The following is a 19248-nucleotide window of genomic DNA, read 5'->3' as shown; positions in this document are numbered from 1 at the left end:
ATATATTCTAAATGACTTATATTTTATCAGGAAATGGTCACATTTTTAACAGGGGCTTGATAAAGGACGCCGTACTCATTTTTCTCCACAACTGCTAATTATTCAAGGGACGTATTTGACTACTTTAACTAGTGATCCCTTGCACTATACTTCTACCTTGCAACAAAAATTATAAAAATAATATTCAAATAAAGTTGCACTCTTTAAAAATAACGGAAATCTTAGACAAACTTCAATACTACCTACTGCGAAATGTAAAAACACAATAGGAAAGTTCAATCATAAATATCTCGGAGTTAAATTTTTTAACTCATTACCAGAAAAAATTAGAAACATGCATACAAATATAAAAGCCACCTTAAAAAGTATTCTGAACACTTGAACTAAATCATATAAAATTTAAACCAATATAATAACACCCCTCATACACACAAGCCCTGCTTATTTATAAGGGTACGTCAAATAAATATATTATGTAATTAATAACTGTATTATATTTATTTGTAATTCGTGTATCTTTATTATTAGTTTAAAAAAAATTAAAAGAAAAATTATTTGGAATACAAGAATGTAAATAAAATTTTGATATTAAAGCTTTTTTTTTTAAAAGCATGTAAAAACCAGTTGGTACCGGACTGAATAGTTACTCGGCCGAGTAACCAGTGACGACACGTGGAATTTTTTTTTTCGTTTTAAGTCAATTGTGTCCGTTCAAAAACCAAAAAGACAGTGCAGTTTTGAGGGGCTGTTAAAAATAAAACGGTGAAACTTAATGATATAGGGTTTATTTAATTTTATTCGGTAAATCATGCCGTTTTATGCATCCAAGTCTTGAAGATGACATCAGATAGATGATGAAGGCGATCTCGATGGGTATAGCGACGATTTCCTCCGAATTCGATCCTTGAGTGCTTCCAATGTGTAAGGCCAAAGCTTAAAACATTTTCTTTCAGGTAGTCCCACAGGAACAAGTCGCAAATTTCAGCTGGAAGGACCGCTGGGTGGTGATGAAAGAATTACGGCTATTTTCAAGAAATGTGCGGATGGCGAAGCTCCGGTGTAGTCCGGACCAAAACGTGGTAACGACTGAAAATGGCACGACCCTCCGGACACAATGAGACCCCTCCCAGGTACCTACCCCCATCACACGGGAAGTATCGGCCCTTCAAACTGCACTAATACTTTTGGCCCTGAAAATTTCAAACTATACAAATCTCAAATTATATCTAGGTATCACAAAATGGCTTTAATTATTTTAGAACTCTAAAAACTACCAATCACACATCAAGTATTTTCATTTTAACATTCTTCTTGTCCCCTTTCTCCTATCGGTGGATGACTATTATCAGGGCAATTTACAAATGTCAAAAAGTCTGCTAGGCACCTAAAAATATTTATTATTTTTGAACAAATTTTACCGATTTCTATTTTTATATCCTGTCGGTAGGCAAAATGCAAATCGAATCAGTTCCTGATTGGAGATAAACGAGGAAAATGTGAGACGCGGAAAATTGAACTAGTTGTTTCGTTTCACGTCCGATAGAGGGAGTCGCTACAATCTGTACCACTACCACAGGCTCAGTTTTCAGTTTCTCTCCGATCTCCGCCTGGGAGCACGTCATTACAGTTATATTCCCGGAATCTGTGTTTTATCGGCAAATCTGTTCAAACATCCAAATTCTAAATTCGACTTGACGTGTGTTTACGTTGATGTGACAGATTGAAAGTTTGAAATAAATAAACAGATTTTTGATTAAATCGGTTATTATTTTCCACAAGTGTTGTTGAATAGAAAAATTGTAATGCAATAAAATTTTTAATGGAATAAGTATAACAAAACATGTTAAGGCTGCAGTTTTTCAGTGTCTCGATTGGAATATTTCTTCAATGGAATAGGTAAATATGACGCTTCTACTTTTTACTTTTGTACTACTTTTACTTTTTACTTGTTACTTTTTAATTTTGATATAAATATTTTTTTCTGAGAAATGTATTGCGGGAAAAATTGATTAACAAAAAATAATAATACCTTAATTCTAATCTTAACCTAATGCATAATGTAAAATAAACGTTTCTTTTTTACGATTTTTAAAACAATTAACTTTCTCACTGAGTAAAAGAATTGACTATTTCCGTACGTATATTTAAAAAAAAATTGATAGATTTCAGAATGTTTTCCTCCAAAACTTGAGCAAAAAAAAATTCTAATTTAATTTATTCAAAAGGTAGCTCTTTTTTGTATTTTAAAAGGTGATTGTTAGGTTAAACACAACAATCACATTTTTCCTTTGGATTTTAAGTACTCTTTCAGAAGTTAGCCCTTCTTTGTATTTTAAAAGGTGATTGTTAGGTTAAACACAAAAATCACATTTTTCCTTTGGATTTTAAGTACTCTTTCAGAAGGCAGCCCTTTTTGTATTTTAAAGGGCAATTCTTGTGTGTAACCTAAACCGAATCTTTAAAATGTAAGCTTTGAAGGTATTTTGTTTATAAATATCTATGCTTGTTTATATAGTTTATGGGTAAATTGATGGTATATGCGAGTAATACAAAAATGTTTCCAATATAAAACATGGTAGTAGAGTTTAAAACAATCAGTAACTGTTCTGTTAAGGTGTTAATTATAAATGTTTAGTCAACACCTCACTAGGAGAACCTGTGCTGAGGTGTTCACAGAGTATTATATATGTAGATTGGTTTTTATTACTTTAATTTTTTTTATATAATTTTTGTTGTAAATAAATAAAATGTGATATTTTTTTAGCATAATCTAAGATTTGGCAATTTATTAATATACCCCGAGACCTATTGTTATTTTAAATTAATGTAGCAATAACATCGAAAGTAATAAAAAAATAATTATCCCAAAATTCGTCAAAAAACTCTACAGATTAACACTTATATATGTCTACTTTAATATATAGTTTGGCTACCATTGCTAGTTTTAATTCAGGTCTGAAAGTGTGAACACGACAATCTATGGCAAATTGCGAAACTGCATTAATAAAATTATTTAATAATATGATGGATTACCTAAATTTGCCAGGACTTTTAATTATTCTGAAGTTTAAATTGCTTAAACTGTTTATTACAGGTTTATTTCGGGATTATCAATTCTTTTTATAAATGGCTACAGTGATTTTATGAAACAATTTAAACGGTCTAGCGATCAATATAGCGATTCTATATTTTTAATTAAATTTTAATTATTAGGATGGGTTGTTTCATAGAATTTGAACAATTGATGAACAAATTTCAACGTTTATTTGCGAGTTCTGTGGATGTCCTATTCAAGTTCTGTTATTATATCATTATAGGCTAGTTACTTGACAGAACTGCAATAACGACAGAACTGAAACAATGACAGAACGTGGATAGAACTTTCACAGTAACTATGTACAAAAATATTTTTTGTTTTTTACCTACGGGTATAATTTTTGAGGTGTATTAATTTTAGACTAAGAATTAATAGATTATGAGTTTTTATTATATTAATTGAAATTGTTGAAGTGAAAGAACTTTTTTGATCTTGCTTTTTTTATATAAAATTGTAAATTATCAGTCGGAGTCCCGATATATTAATGTTGATCTTTCATGTTCCTACCCCGAGTGGTTCGCTACGTTTAGTGACTTAGCAGGGTGTCCGGGTTCATGGGGTGAGGTTTATTGAGGTGTTGACATGGCTCTCTCGTGGCGGGACAAATCGATAGAAACTGATTGAGGAAGGCTTTTGACCTCTCCAGCCGGACTATCTCGATCCATCGCCGCAGTTGGAGGGTTGGGTTCATACATTCATCACTCCTGGACACACTGACCTCCAGATTCCTACCCACCCCTCATACCTTTTTCCTTCCCAGAACATCCTCTCGTTATTTTCCTTAAAAAACACCCTCCTTAAGATAAATTAACATAGGCCATAGGGAAATTATTTTCCTCAGCGCCACCTGCGTAGAGCTAACGTAAAATAAAAATTAAAAAAAAGTTTTGTATATAATTTCTAGTGAATTTGCATTACGTCCTTCTTGCGATTTAATTCGGCTCCATGCCTTACTCTAATACCACGAGGGTGATTAACTAAAATATAACAAACAACGTTACAACAACCCTTGACTGGCATTATCTATACAAATAAATACATTTAAAAAACATTGGAAGTTATATTTTTGAAAAGACTAAACTTCCTATAACGAGTTCTAATGATTGAACCATTTTTATAATATGATCAATTCGTATACCAATTTGCCAAATTCATGCATGTGTGATTGAGTGTGTTTCAAGAACTTATCGATTTTCCAGATAAAAATAGTAATCATAATGGTCCCGTTGTCAGAGTAAAACCATTTTATCCAAGAAACATGATATTCGTAGTTATCTGGATGTAATGTTTGTAATAGTCGGAGATTTTTAATAAGAGGGGTTGAGATTTTGTAAGGAAGTCGAAGCAAGTTCAGTTTTTATGTTATTCAACTTTTTCTCTGTTAAGGTAATTTTCATCAGGAGAAATTATGTTTTTTCTTATCCACTGGAGTGATTTTCGGTATATTGAATCGAGTTTGCAAAACGTCTCGAATGATCGCACGCCATTTTTTTACTCGCGCATTTACGATTTTTTAATAATTTTATCATAAATTCTCAAAATATAAAATAAACAATAAAATATAGGCAAATTTATTGGCTATATAGTACAGTAATCAATTTATATGTCTTAGTATTAAAAATCAGAGGTATGTTTTTTTAAATGAAGGCGAGAATTTTCAACTCGATCGCAAATCACCCAACTCATATTCCAGTTATTGAAACGAGCACTCGAGTGGTTAAGTGTAATATTGCCACTTGAAATTCAATAAGGAGTGAAAAATATTTTGACTTATAAAAAATATGTTCATGTAGATCAAAAAATATCGATTCTAAATATATAAATATATTTCTATATTATTATTCTTAGAATTAGTTAAACGTTCTTGAAAAAGCATTCAATAGCAATAGACTGTATACGCTCCACGATTGGTCGAAAGAATTCTGACGTCACATGTGTCGTGACTTGTACGTACAACGGATCACCTATGGTGCATCTCTTTCTATTACATGAGAGATGGTCGGTTTAGATGAGAGAGGTGTATAGGCCAAAGATTTATTTGGGTTTGTCAAATATATGTACGTATTTGTTGTTATTATTATATGAAATGGATTTCTAAAGATACATATTCGTATAGTGCTTTATAATAATATGTTGTTTATTGCATAACTTAGAAGTTTTTATTATTATACATGTCACATAGCATGTGATACACTTCAGGCCGCCGGCCGCCCAGAAAAGTCTCACAGTGAACTGGGCTGTAAACCGTTATTTTACTTTTGGTCTTTACTTTTCTGCGCGCTGGTCCTGAATTCGCGTGGGGCAAGTCAACAAATAGCGAGGCAATACCGTACAAGTACCGTACCGGGCGGGAAAAGCAAATATTCTAACTTAAAATATTAATTTAACTATGAAATCTTAATCAATTTTCTTTTTTTTTAATAACATCAATTCTAATAGACGGTTAACATTGGTAAAAAAATTACTGGAATTCCTTGTTGAAGAATTAAAAATTTTTCCATACAAAATGCTTAAGCGACGTGGTTTTCACAGTTCGAATGACGTCACACCACACCCCGCCTCTTACCGCTCGGATTGCGCTCGTTTTGGCGGGCTTAATAAAATTACTAATAACTTTGAGAATTAATTTAATTATGAAAACAAACTTTTAAAAAAAATACCAGTATTGCGAACATTGATAAAAAAAAATAAAAAAAATGGACTCAACTTCCTTATTACAAATGGATACTATGTTTTTAATCTTATCTCAACATTAAATAATACTGTTTTTGAAAGCAGTTACAAGACTCGTTCAGATTTAAATTTATCAAATGTATATAAGGAATTCAAATTAATTTTACAATTTTTATTGGAATAACTTTTCTTTGAAGGTTACAGCAATCAATTTAATAAATAATTGAAGAAAAAAATGACACTAATAGATCTAAATGAAACAGAACAAGACACAGAAAAAAAGGTAACGGTCTCAACTGAGAATCGGACCAACGACCTCTGTCTTACCGGGATAATGCCTCTAACCTAACCTATTTGTTTTATATCATATTTGTCAATCTAATATTTCAAATATAGAATTAATAATATTATACTTATAATATTTTTCCCATATAGTTAATTCCCAATTAAGATGGTCACCTATTTATTTTTCAGTGTTTTGTTCTATTTAATTTAGATTTATTAGTATTATTTTTTATTTAATGATTTATTTAACAATTGTATAAATATATTGGAGTTAAATGGTTTAAACAATTGCCTGTTAATACTAATAATAACTATAATACAAAATGATTAGAAAAAATTTTTTTTTTTAAAGTACAAATAGAAAACTACTTCAAACATATTTCTCAATATGTTTTTTAATTTATTATAATATTTGATTTCATTCAACTTAAGGGCTTGATTATTTCACCTCCATTCATTGATTAGCCGGTTATTTTGCATAACGAATGACGTTATCCAAAACGTTGTGCATATTGACAGCTTATCCTAGGCTTAGGCCTCGCTGAAAGCAGCAGCTTTCGTCTACCGACTCTCGGATATCGTCATACCGTATCGACATAGGGCTTTATCGTCAATACCGTATCGACATAGGGCTTTATCGTCAATACCGTATCGACATGGGGCTTTATCGATCGTCCCCGCTAAACCTCCTGATCATTTATATGAATAGTTTAACAAAATTGCTGGAATATTTTGTTGATATAATATCTGAATTTCAGAATGGATATTCCACCACAAAAAACATATCTATTTATAAAAATCTTTTTTTTATTAGATAAGATATCGTAACAGGATTAATCATTCCTAAACAAAGTGGGGCTATCGGTGTAATCTCTGTTAGGTATCATCTAATCTCCCCATTGACGAAATATTACCCAATTAAACGAAGAGAGGAATGGGCATTAGGAGAGATTTTCCCGGAGAAGTGCTGCCGCGACTTCATTAATTTGATTAAAAAAATTTATTTCTTGGGAAAATGTTTCCGTCCTTGAAAATTGAACCTGATTTGAATCACATCAAAGGAAAATGTATTTTAGATTAGTCATAAAACTTCATCTTTGTATTTTTACGTCTGCCCCTGTTAAATTATTTTCAAGAATATAATATTTTACACACGGAAGAGTAGATTAATTTATACTAATATATTCATTTTCTGTAATTTCATGATCTGTCTTAATTCAAATTGTTCGATTTTGATTTGCGTTCCACCACATCTCTAAGTGCACTAAGGTCTAATACGTCGTGAACCGCTTTGTATAGTCCCTGAATTTGTTATCAATATAAATAAAAATGTAAAAGTTCGTTTGTTCAAAATCTTAAATCTCAGAAAGTTCTTCACTGATTGCTTTGAAATTTTGATACGACGCGACGCGATGCGATGCGACGCGACGCGAGACGCGACGCGACGTTGCATTCGAATACGCGTGTTTTTTTTATATATATAGATGTCACTTGTGACATTTTTTATTTAATAAATAGTTAATACATTTATTTATTTATTTATTTTTTCATGTTCTCCATGAAACGGTTATACACCAATATATCATGGAGAAGATTACAAATTAAAAGGTTTACACAGGCAGTTTTACTATTTTGTCACATGCGTTATAAGATAGTTACTGAATTGTCTGTAGGTGACATTGAAAATGTCGATGGCTAATGCAGAATCGTTAAGCAGTTGAGTCGCTCTGTTTATTGGCGCGTTCTGATAGGCAGAAGTCCTCGCTTTCGGAGCATATAAGAGTGCATGGGATCTCCCTCGAGTATAATTGTTAGGGACATAAAAGTTGACCTCTTTCAACATATGCGGATTATGTATTGTACCAGAGATTAACTTGAAAAAGTGTTTGCCTAAAAATATTTTTCTGCGGGCTTCTAATTTATTGAAATCGAGCATTCCTGTTAAGAACAAGGATGGATACATGAATGGATAGTATGTATATTCCCTCATATACAGGTAACGCATAAACCTTTTTTGTACTTTTTCTATTTCTAAGATATGGTTTTGTTCAGAAGGGGCCCAAATAATGGAGCTGTATTCCAGGATACTGCGGACAAGCGCTTCATATGTTCTCCGTATTGCAATTCCATTAGTAAATGATCTCGCATTACGAAGAACAAATCCAAGCATTTTGTTGGCGCGGGAGACAATGTCATATATGTGGGATTTGAAAGAGAGATTTGCTTCGAAGATCACCCCAAGGTCACGAATCTCGTTTTTGCGTGTTAATATATTTTTATTAATGTGATATAAGGTAATAGAAATGTAATAAAAAAAAATAAAAAAATACATATCAACAAATAAGTCCTGCTAAGCCAATTGAATTGGCTTGTCAACAGGTGCTTAAAGTTTAGTTACATATACATTTTTATAAGTTATAATTTACATCTTATATCTACAGAATCAACAATTTTACTAACAATTTTTCATACATATTAAAGTAAATATTTTGTTTTCCGATAGCCAATTTTTCACCATATATTTAACCTTATTCATAGACTTACATTCAAAGATATTAGAAGAACGAGATGTGCTATGAGCAGTTCATACTGTGTGGAATTATTTTGCCGAGTGTCGCCGGTTTTGTTCACCAATACTACTGCACACCTTCGCTTACGCTAAGGTATCCGCACTAATACATAGAACAGATTTCTGTGCGTACACGTCCCGATACCGTTCAAAGTACCCTAATTGGGTAGTACTCCGCCTACGGTCCGGCGGCCAACATAGCATATCTCGTTCTTCTAATATCTTTGCTTACATTGCTTTATAGTGTCAGGTAATAAATTAAATATCTTCGGTATGTTGTATTCAAACGTCCTCTGTCCGTATTTATTATTAAATTTCGGAACTATTAACCCGTCATTGCTTGTGAATCTCGTACTCTATTTATGACCTAATTTTTCTTTATGCTGCGGGGTAAATATATACTGAATTATAATATTTTGCCATAGAATAGCCTTAACAGGTAAAATTTTGGCACTTTGAAACAGCAACGGTGTATTATGTCTCTATTTAAAAATATTAGGGACGACTAGTAATTTTACAATTGCGTTTTGTACAACTTGAACTTGTTTCAGATTGGTTATAGTAGTATTTCCCCATATGGTTAATCCATATCTTATAATAGATTCTGCCATTGACATATAAATTATTTTAAGTGTTTCAATTGATAGGAAAAAATTTAATGTGTACATTCTGCCAGCAATTGATCTGAGTATTTTACAGTTTTTTTTAATATGTTTGTCCCATTTGAAAAAGCAATCTACTGTAACACCAAGATAGACATATTCCGTAACTAATTCTAAGCTTTCACATTTACAATTAGTCGGGATATTTTTATGGATGCAATTAAAATTATGAGAAATAATATTAGGATTAAATTGAAATCTGGCATTAGGTGATCTTATATGCATAAATTTGGTTTTTTTAGCATTTATTAATAGTCCTGCATCATGTGACCATTTACAAAGTTGGTTAAAGTCAATTTGCATGAGTTCAATTGCAATTTTTAGATCTGTTGAATTGATTGAATATGTTATTTTTGAAAAAACAGCGCCATATGTTGGATGTAAAAGCAATACGCGCTGTTGTTTCTCTACCTGCAACGACAGACTGAGCCACAGCAACAATAGTGGTGGTGTACAGCTAGTTTTAAAAGATATCTATTTTAATTTAACTTTTGTTTTCGGGAAAGAAAATCTTGGAAGCTGAAATGAACCCACTTATGCTTTAAAAGATATTTTTAAAGTTCATACCAATATCAGAGTCAGGCCCTGGGAAGGAAGGTTTAACCTACAGTCAAACAACAACAAAAATTGGCTACTAGCCGGCCCAAGAGGGCAACTAGGTCGAAAATTAACAGTAAAAAAACTTTGTTTTTACGGGTAGGAAGGTATGTATGTATATTTATTTTTTTGAATAACTTTATTGAGTAAAACCTCAAATTGTAATATTTAATTATTGAAGACAATATTAGCGATTTCTAAACGAAAATCTGAAAGAGAAAAATCAGAAATGGATACGGTCACATATATGTATGTACTTTATGGTATGTACTTTATGGTATGTATGGGATTCCACCTCTTGATATTATTGAAATCCACAAATGTTATACATTATTTGTTTTCGAAATTTGAACATCCCGCTTTTTTCCACATGCAGACCACACTTTAATAATAGCCTTTAGTAATTAATTAAAAAAATTTAGTGCATAATATATAATTTAGTTTTTTTCAATTATTTAAGGCATCAAATAAATTATTAAGGAAACAAACCTACACGAAATGAATTTTGAAACATTTACATTTTCAGTGTAACATGCCTAAATAAAATGATAATATAAAAATAATAATGGATTCCAGTCCATGCAAAACAGCCAAAACGAAATTATATTTACGGTATTTGTCGCTGTAAAAAAATTTCAACCTAATAGAAAAAATAGACGCCACAAGGAATATCATTCACAATCGATACACAAAATAGGGTCGATTTGTTTCACAAAATCAAGAGATATTATTTTTTTCATGTTCCTGAGAAAGAACTCTGGTATTGAAAGGTATAATTGTGACAACACACAGAGTTTGTGTATCAAATTCAAGAATTTCGGCAGTGTTCTGCGCGTGAAGTACAACAAAACATTACATTAATATATGTTAGAAATTCAGTTTTCAATCTTTGTCACGTACTTTAGTAAGGGCAGAGATTGCGAGTGTTTGTATGTACAAAATTAGTTTCCATCTTAAACCAACAAAACTATAACAGTGCACCTTTTATTGCTATATTAATTTATCTATATTCTGTAAAACACCCAATTTGGCGTAATAAGGGTTTGCTGTATACAAACATGCTTTACGAAAAAAACGTTTATTTTTATAAATATTAACAAAGTTACTATACTGTTACCTTAAGTACTTATTTTTTCCTCTTGATATAATATACAATTATTGAACTCCTTTGTAGAACAGAACTATCAATTTTAACTTGTATTGTATCTGCTTTTATTGTGCATACTCAGACGCGAATGTGAATGATAGCAGAAGTCGGGGACGCCCGAGGAAGACATGGCACGATCATGTGAATCAGATACTTAGTAGGGCCATGTCAAGAGTCAGAATAATAGAAGAGTATGTATGAGACGATGTATGAATGTGGTTGAGGCAAGGAGTGTGTGCCAAGACCGAGTTGTTTGGCGGTCCGTCCTCTCCGCCTATCCCTGCGGGAAACAGCGTGATGGTTAGTTAGTTACTCATTTTATTATGTTATCTACTAAACCTTTTTATTTTAATCCTGAACAACTTACCCATAACAATGTATACTTATAAAAGTCTTGAAAAGAAGTGAATAAGGAGATAAATATAGTACATAATAATCAATGAATACTGAATCATTTTTTTTATTATTTTATTTTCTATTGAGAAGCACTAATTATGTAACACAATATTTCTACAAAATATCTTGACCGTAGGAAATTAAAAATATCAATGGACAAAATAATTACCTAGTTCAAAATAAACCCTAGGGCAAACTTTAGATCAATTAATGCAAACCTTTGAGAAACCCACAGCTTAAGTACGCAGCTTAGGGTCTTAATTAACATGCAAAAGTTTGGATTAGGTTGAGTTTAGTTTGGTTAAGTTGAGTTGATGGACCGTGAGATCCCCCGAAGAGGATAATATTTCAGAATTTAGGGAAAAGAGATTATAGTTTGATTAAAAAATAGTTATCATTTTTTAAAGTGGTAGCTTAGACAGCTAGGGTCGACTAAATATCTTTCACAACATCCGTACGTCCGGTTTAGCCACGTCACAAACCTGTACTAACTCTCCCCTTACTATATACTCGGTAAATATTTATATGCTATTATTATTTCATGCAATGCATAAATGTATTGCCAAGGAATTCCTAAAAAAAGAAACCCGTAGTTTGTATATATATATATATATATATATGTATACAGAGATATTTTAGTAATTAGAGACGATGTTCACTCAGTGTAAGGCATCGGCAAGGAAAGGTTTAACCACGAATTTAATGGTATGTTAACCCGAAAGATACAGATTAGGCCCCGTGTTGAGCTTTGAGAAAAATAAATCAGGTTGCGGGCTTGAAATCATTTTTCACAAAAACTTCGCTATACGAGTTATCCAATTATTATTATTTTCAAAATGGAAAATGTTTTTGGATGCACGAAATGTAGGTTGAGGTTAGGTAGAGTGAAGTGAGGGAAGGAAAGGAAAAGTGACTGAGGAAGTTTGGGAAGTAAATATTTAGGGTCACTTTCGAAAGAAGTTATTAATATTTAGACGGATCCGTTCCCAACTAGCAAGTAAGTTAACAATTTCTTCCATATTGATGGGAAGGCCCGAATACACGAGTATGCTCATAATTTATTTCAAACTCTTTATTTTTTCCTTTTGATGGCTTAATTATTTATTTGCTAGTTGGGAGCGGCGCACGTACACTGTGCGGCTCGTCCGTATGGACTATGATACTGCTTTGGAGGATTGTGATTATCGCCAATTTAAATGGGTTGTTGGATGATTGATTCTGTGGTTCTCCAATCCGCAGAATCCAAGGTTGCGTGATTACTCTCGGTTTGCAAAAATGAGAATTCGGAAATTTTCAATTTAGTTTTTATTTTAATAAAACTCACGTCACAATAATTTTATGAACAAAACAGATCGCGTGCGTTAGAGGAGATTTAGAGCTAAACCGGCGGCTAGACCACTGGAGAGAGAATGAAATATTTGCCGCGCGAGGTATCGCGCGCAGGCTTACAGTGTTACCAGTCTCACATGTAATGTTAACATAAAAGTAATGCTGTTATTATTTTCGGGAGATGTAAACTCCCTATAATTTACCCTACACTACCTCATTTTTCATGTTTTAAAAAATATTATTCACTATACGCCGCCTACTAGTTTCGCAAACAGTGTCATTATCAAGGAACAGTAATAAGATAATTATAAATCTCAAATATCTTTAAATTTGTATATGGCGGAGTGTCTGTGGCGGGCGGGTGGCCTGTTTTTATACAAATCTACAGTTTATTCCGAGATTGATGTAATTTTGCACACTTGTTCTTCAAAATAAGAGGAAGGTCTATATTCAAATTTCTAAGAACTCTGCAAAAACTATGAAAAATAACAGCTTTACAAGAAAGAAATATAAAAATTTGGAATTTTAAAATTAGTGGTATTTAATGAAAATTACTATTTAAATTTAAAATTATAGCATTTAAAATATCAACTTATTATATATTAGATTTTTTTTTATATTTACCCAACATCAGTTGAAGACATACATATTTTTGGTCCTTACTTATTAGAGTAGGTACTAGGTAAAAATTGTGCAATTTAAAAAAACGGACAAATTAATGGTCTATCTAACATAACATTAAGGGCCCGTTCCCACTTCCGTTTTCAAATCGGAGGCGGGTCCCGTTTTAAAAACGGATGGCCAATGGCCCTATTCACACTACCGTTTTAAAAACGGATCCGTTTTAAAAACTGACCATACTCTACGAAAAAAAATAATTGTCGATTCAACAAAAACATGTTATTTGCTCATTCTTCAGTAATGGTGCGCAATGAACGACGATGAAGCTCTTGTTGTCATGTTGTACTTATTAAAAAGAAGGAAAAAAGTGAAAAGAAAATTTTGGGTACACCCAATCATAGCCGAATGATTTTCTGTAGGAATTTTCCAAGTGTTAATTGGTGAGTTGAGAAGTGATGAACTAAAGTTCTTTAATTATTTTAGAATAATAATGATTGGATTATTTATATAGCGCCGTTTTCACCATGAAAAATCACCTCAAGGGCGCTTAATGGCTTAAGAGAATGTCTATCACTTCCTTTAACCATCTACTGGAATGAGTTTCAGAGAACTTAACATATCAAAATACAAAATTGAGAAAGTGCATTTGTCCTGAAGAAAGGCTATCGATATTTTAAAGTAAGAAAACAATAACAACTCAAATATTTTTTATTATGTGTTTATTAAAATAATAAGCTCTTCCGTGCATCTCATTAAAGCTTTAAAATTTAAAAAAAGTAAACTTAAAAAAATAAAAATAAAAATTTTGATGTACAAAAGTTGTGTACACCGAGTGTTTTGTTTTTATTTGGTTAAAGATAAAATATTACCATACTCTTTCTTCGACCAGCGGTATTAAATTTTCGGGATTTATTTCCTTATCCATTATTGTAGTTTTGATTTATTTACTTAACAAAATAACCAAATACAAGCACGCAGCGTGCCTGCTTCCTTGCGACAGGGAGCGGGCGGGGAGGGGTCGGGGTTTGGCGGGGACTCTGCCGGAACGACTGGACGACAAGTGTGAACAGCTCCATACAACACTATGAGCGAGCGTGTTCCGACACGATTTGAAAACGGACGCGCTGCGTAGGCGAGCCATCCGACAAAAAATGTCGGATCCGTTTTCAAATCGTGTCGGACAAGTGTGAACAGCTCCATACATCCACTACGGCCACTAGGGCATCCGTTTTTAAAACGGGACCCGCCTCCGATTTGAAAACGGTAGTGGGAACGGGCCCTTACTAAACACTTTCTGAGACAAAAAAAAACAATTGCGTTTAACAAGATTCTTCGGTCATGCTTATTTATAACATTATTACAGACTAATATAACATGTCACTAATTTTCGATAATATTCACTTTCTTCTATTCGCCGACGATCTAAAGATGTTTAAATCGATCGGTAATTCTTCTGATTGTTTAACTCTACAAATTAACTCAAATAAACTTTATGAATGGTGCATCGTAAACAAATTACATCTTAATATCAACAAATGCCAAACGATCAGTTTCCATAGATCTAAAACCCCTTTATTATTCGACTACTCAATTAACAATGCCAATCTAAAAAGAGTTTTTGAATTTAATGACCTTGGAGTTATCTTTGACTCCAAATTACGCTTCTTGAATCATATTAATAGCATTACCAGTAAGGGATTACAAATGCTTGGATTTATTCTCAGAATCGCTAAAGACTTTAATAACATAAAAACTATAAAATTACTATACACGTCTCTGGTTAGAAGTCAGGTTGAATACAATGCAACCATTTGGTGTCCTCATTTCAACTCTCATTGTTTACAAATTGAAAAAATTCAAAATAAATTTTTACGTTTTATTAATTTCAAAATTGGTATTCCTATTATTGAAATCAATTATGTCAATTTACCCAGTAAACTTAACTTATCGAAATTATCTGAAAGGCGAAAAATATTTGATATTATTTGATTATATTTTTATTTTATTATTTTTTTGAGTAGCGCCCTTTGTGGCAGCTGGACGCGTCATGCCGTCTCCAACCGCTTTGTGTTTTTTAGTATTTTCAAGGGAAACGAGGCAACATCCCTTTGAAGTTATTTTAAAAATCAGTGAATCAACATTTTAAATTAACTTACCAATTAGTAATCAGAACTTAATAGTAATGTGACTAGAGTGCAGTGTTTCAAAAATGAATAATCGAAAATTGTGCTAAAAATATTCTAAATTCGCTGAAGTTGAACTTGGGACGAGAATCGGTAACTGTAGGTACGCCAGATGTTTTCAATGTTATTCTTGGAAACTCTGAAAGCCCTAACAAGTGCCCAAGGTGATTTATTATCCCGTCCGCCGCCTTTTATTTCGGAACAATGCACCACTAACATGATCACCAGAAACAAGTGTACAAGGAAATGGACTTTCCGAACGTCATAGCGGTGCTGCCAAGGTTTGTTATCTATGTGAGGATTTTTTTTTTTTTTTTTTTTTACAGTATTACCGCACAAGAGTCCCAACTGCTCCCGTCTGGAGCCAGTGAGACTATGGCATCCCCAATTGGGGTATGTTGTGAGGCTGAGGGTATTGGGGAGGGGAGGGAGATGGGGAAGAGGAAGGTGGGGAAGTACCTGGCTATTCAGATCTGGTCACCAAACACGGCTAAAGCCATTTCAAGCAACGTTTCAATTCTGAATGGTGGTCTTACACCAGGGCGATACTGAGAGTATCTTCCACTCTGGAACGTGCCGCAAATATACTATATATTATTTTAAATTAATTAATTGTGAAATAACACAAATTAATCAAAATAAAATTTATTTGCGCACGCCGGGTTCGAACCCGCGACCTTCGGATCTGTAGTCAAAAGCGTATACCACTAGACCACGCCGGCCGTCAATATACTGTGACAGCGCCGGATACTGTGACAGCGCTTAATTAGCAGCAGACACATACCTGGACGGATGACGAACCTCGTGCTGGCACTGTTGGTGGCGCGGTGCACTCTTTCGCTGCAGTAGCTGGTCCAATTTCCTCACCACTTGGGATTCTTGCTGCAGAGTCTCCATCCTCTACCTTCGTCGAATGTCACAGCGGTGCTGCCAAGGTCTGGAATCCATGAGGGGACATTGTGTCAGCGCTCTATTAGCAGCAGACACATACCTGGAAGGATGACGAACCTCGTGCTGGCACTGTTGGTGGACGCGGTGGACTCTCTCGCTGCAGCAGCTGGTCCAGTTTCCTCACCACCTAGGATTCTTGCAGCAGATTCTCCATCTCCGTGTCACCTGTTTCTGTACTTCATTTTATTTAACTTAATTTCAATTTCAATTTGTAATATTTATATTTTTTTTTTGTAATATCTGCATTAACTGTACAGCGCCCCTGAGGTGATATTTCGCAAAAGCGGCGCTATAAAAATCATCCAATAAATAAATAAATATATAAAATTGTTCATTCAAGGTTAGACTGCCCTGACACTATAAACTTGCTATCTTTACATATACCTCCAAAATATACTAGACGGAATATTTTATTCTACAACAATAACTTCGCTACGAATTCTGTGTTAGAAAGAATACATAGGTTGGGCAATGAACTAAGTGATGTTGCTGACATATTTAATTTAATCTTCAATACATTTAAAGCCAAATTAGTCCACCACTTTTTAAATTTAAATAATGTATGAGAAATCATTATATTTTATTTCGATTACTATTGTTTGTTTTATACTGTGGCTAAAAATGAAATTTGTAATTTTTATGTACTTAAAAGCCCAATAGGGCGTCAATAAATAAATAAAAATATGATTTAAGATTTTCAAAAATATTTTTTAAGCCAAAAGTATTTTTGCTATTTGTTTTTGGGATGTTATGCCGTGTTGCGCTAACTCATTCTTTAGCCAACGTTTCGGACAGCATTGCAGTGTCATCATCAGGGCAGATGTGTTATTTGAGGTTGTGGTAAAATGTGAGCTTATATATGAGGATGTGATACCGTGTTGCCAGCTCCAACCCTCTGAGCTGACATTAAAGTATATTTTTTTTATAGTGGTTTTCTTCGTTTAGCTCTGGTGTATCCGTCAATTACCGGATACCAAGAACTATTGAGATAACCTCCATCTTCTCTATTAACAGTCTCATTACAGACTGTATACAGTACATATTCCAGATCACAACAATTTTCTCATTCAATGGAATTTTAACCAAACGATTTTAACTAACCGCAGTGTTTTTGAAAATAAAGATTAACACATGATCGCACTTTTTAGCTAAAATGCAAATGTACGTGGAATTGTAATTCGATTCTGAATATGCCAAGAATTTAATTTTATAAAGTAATAAATTTGTGAGTGTATTGTTAAACTGCGAAATAAAACACCCACTTTTTCTTCTTCTTTGGTATGGTGGAGGGTCAGAGAGAAACATCTAGGTTTGTGAGCCAGTCTAGGACCTCAAGCGTCGCCCAGTGGACCACATCAATCCCGCCGGGGAATGAATGCAGCGGGAATTCTTTGACCACATGTTCGGTGGTCTGTACTGCACTGCATTCACATATCGCTGACTTTTTAAGGCCATTTATCCTATTGAGATTTTTATTATAGGTTTGATTTTTTATAATATACTGTCCACTGGACAGTATACAGTGTACCTACAGTGTAGGTAGGTGCAATTACAGCAAAAATATGGTAGACAAATGAATGGGAAATAATGAAAGATAACTAATAATAATAAATAATGAAAAAAAACTAGCTGACGTGTACCCGGCGTTGATCTTTTCTCTACTTTCAATAAATATAATATCCATGTATTATATACATAAGCCTTCCGGAAGAAATTCTCTAAATGATAGTGAAAAGCCTATCAAACTCCATTGCATAGTTTAGAAGAACTAAGCGCACAAACAGAAAGCGGATAGTTACCTTGTTTTATACAATTGTATACAAAGGTTCGTTAACAAAGACAATTGTTTTAATTTATTTGTTAGTTATTTATTTACGCCCTAATGGACTTTTACAAAAGTAGTTAACAAGTAATACAGTTGTGTTATATAGTTTACAATAAATATTGATTTTTGGTTAAATTAAGGTAAATTCAAATTAATAGTGTGGATTACGGAAAGCTAAATATGTATTAAGGAACATATACATATAAAAACAAAAATGTATTCACTACAGAGTTGTGAATTAATACATCTCAGTAAAATGATTAAAAAGATTTTGTTTTATAACTAATACGGAATCTTTAGGCATGTCTACAATATTCCCAAATTTATTGCCAAAATGATGTAGTCTATTTATAGGTGTATGAGCTTCATAGTTGGTTTTAAAATTATCACAGAAAAATGTAGCACTTTGCCTCGTATTTCTAGTCGGTACGTAAAATTTTATTTTGTCGAGAATTTCAGGGTTGTCAATGGAATTATTAATAATTTTATTTAAAAGTACAAGGTCAGAGATGATCCGCCTATCTGGTAGCGTTATTAAGTTAAGTTGTTTCATCAAAAGAACATAGTTAATATTTTTAATTGTAATATTCAGTTAAAAGTTAATAAATCTTAGAAATTTGTGCTGTACCCTTTCAATATTGTCAGAATGCGTTTTATACAATGGGGACCAAATAGGCGAATTATACTTATTACTATCTACTTAATTCTCGTATTATTATTTACTTTAATTATTATCTAGCTAATTTATTTACGTACTTACTTTTTATTATTATTTACTTCCGATTTTATTGTCCGGGTTAAATCTTCCCCATGGGAAAAACTAAACCCTTCCACACACTTTTCCACAAATGATCATCTAGTCCAGAGGTCGGCAAAGTGCGGCTCCGGAGCCGCATGCGGCTCTTTAGCCTCT

The 19248-nt window shown here is 33.0% G+C and overlaps 1 long non-coding RNA gene across 1 annotated transcript in view; it reads left to right on the top strand.

Annotated features, from left to right (window-relative positions):
- Positions 1 to 1630: 1630 nt before the first annotated feature.
- LOC149423249 (uncharacterized) overlaps positions 1631 to 19248 on the top strand; it is a 105820-nt gene continuing 88202 nt past the window's right edge. The window contains exon 1 of the long non-coding RNA XR_016302311.1: positions 1631 to 1896. This is a non-coding gene — a long non-coding RNA (uncharacterized LOC149423249). The remainder of the gene's footprint in view (positions 1897 to 19248) is intronic.

This window comes from Hesperophylax consimilis, chromosome 6 (genome assembly GCF_061612785.1).
Source record: "Hesperophylax consimilis isolate HC1 chromosome 6, BYU_Hcon_1.0, whole genome shotgun sequence".
Lineage (NCBI taxonomy): Eukaryota > Metazoa > Arthropoda > Insecta > Trichoptera > Limnephilidae > Hesperophylax > Hesperophylax consimilis.
This window is presented reverse-complemented; position numbering and strand designations above follow the sequence as displayed.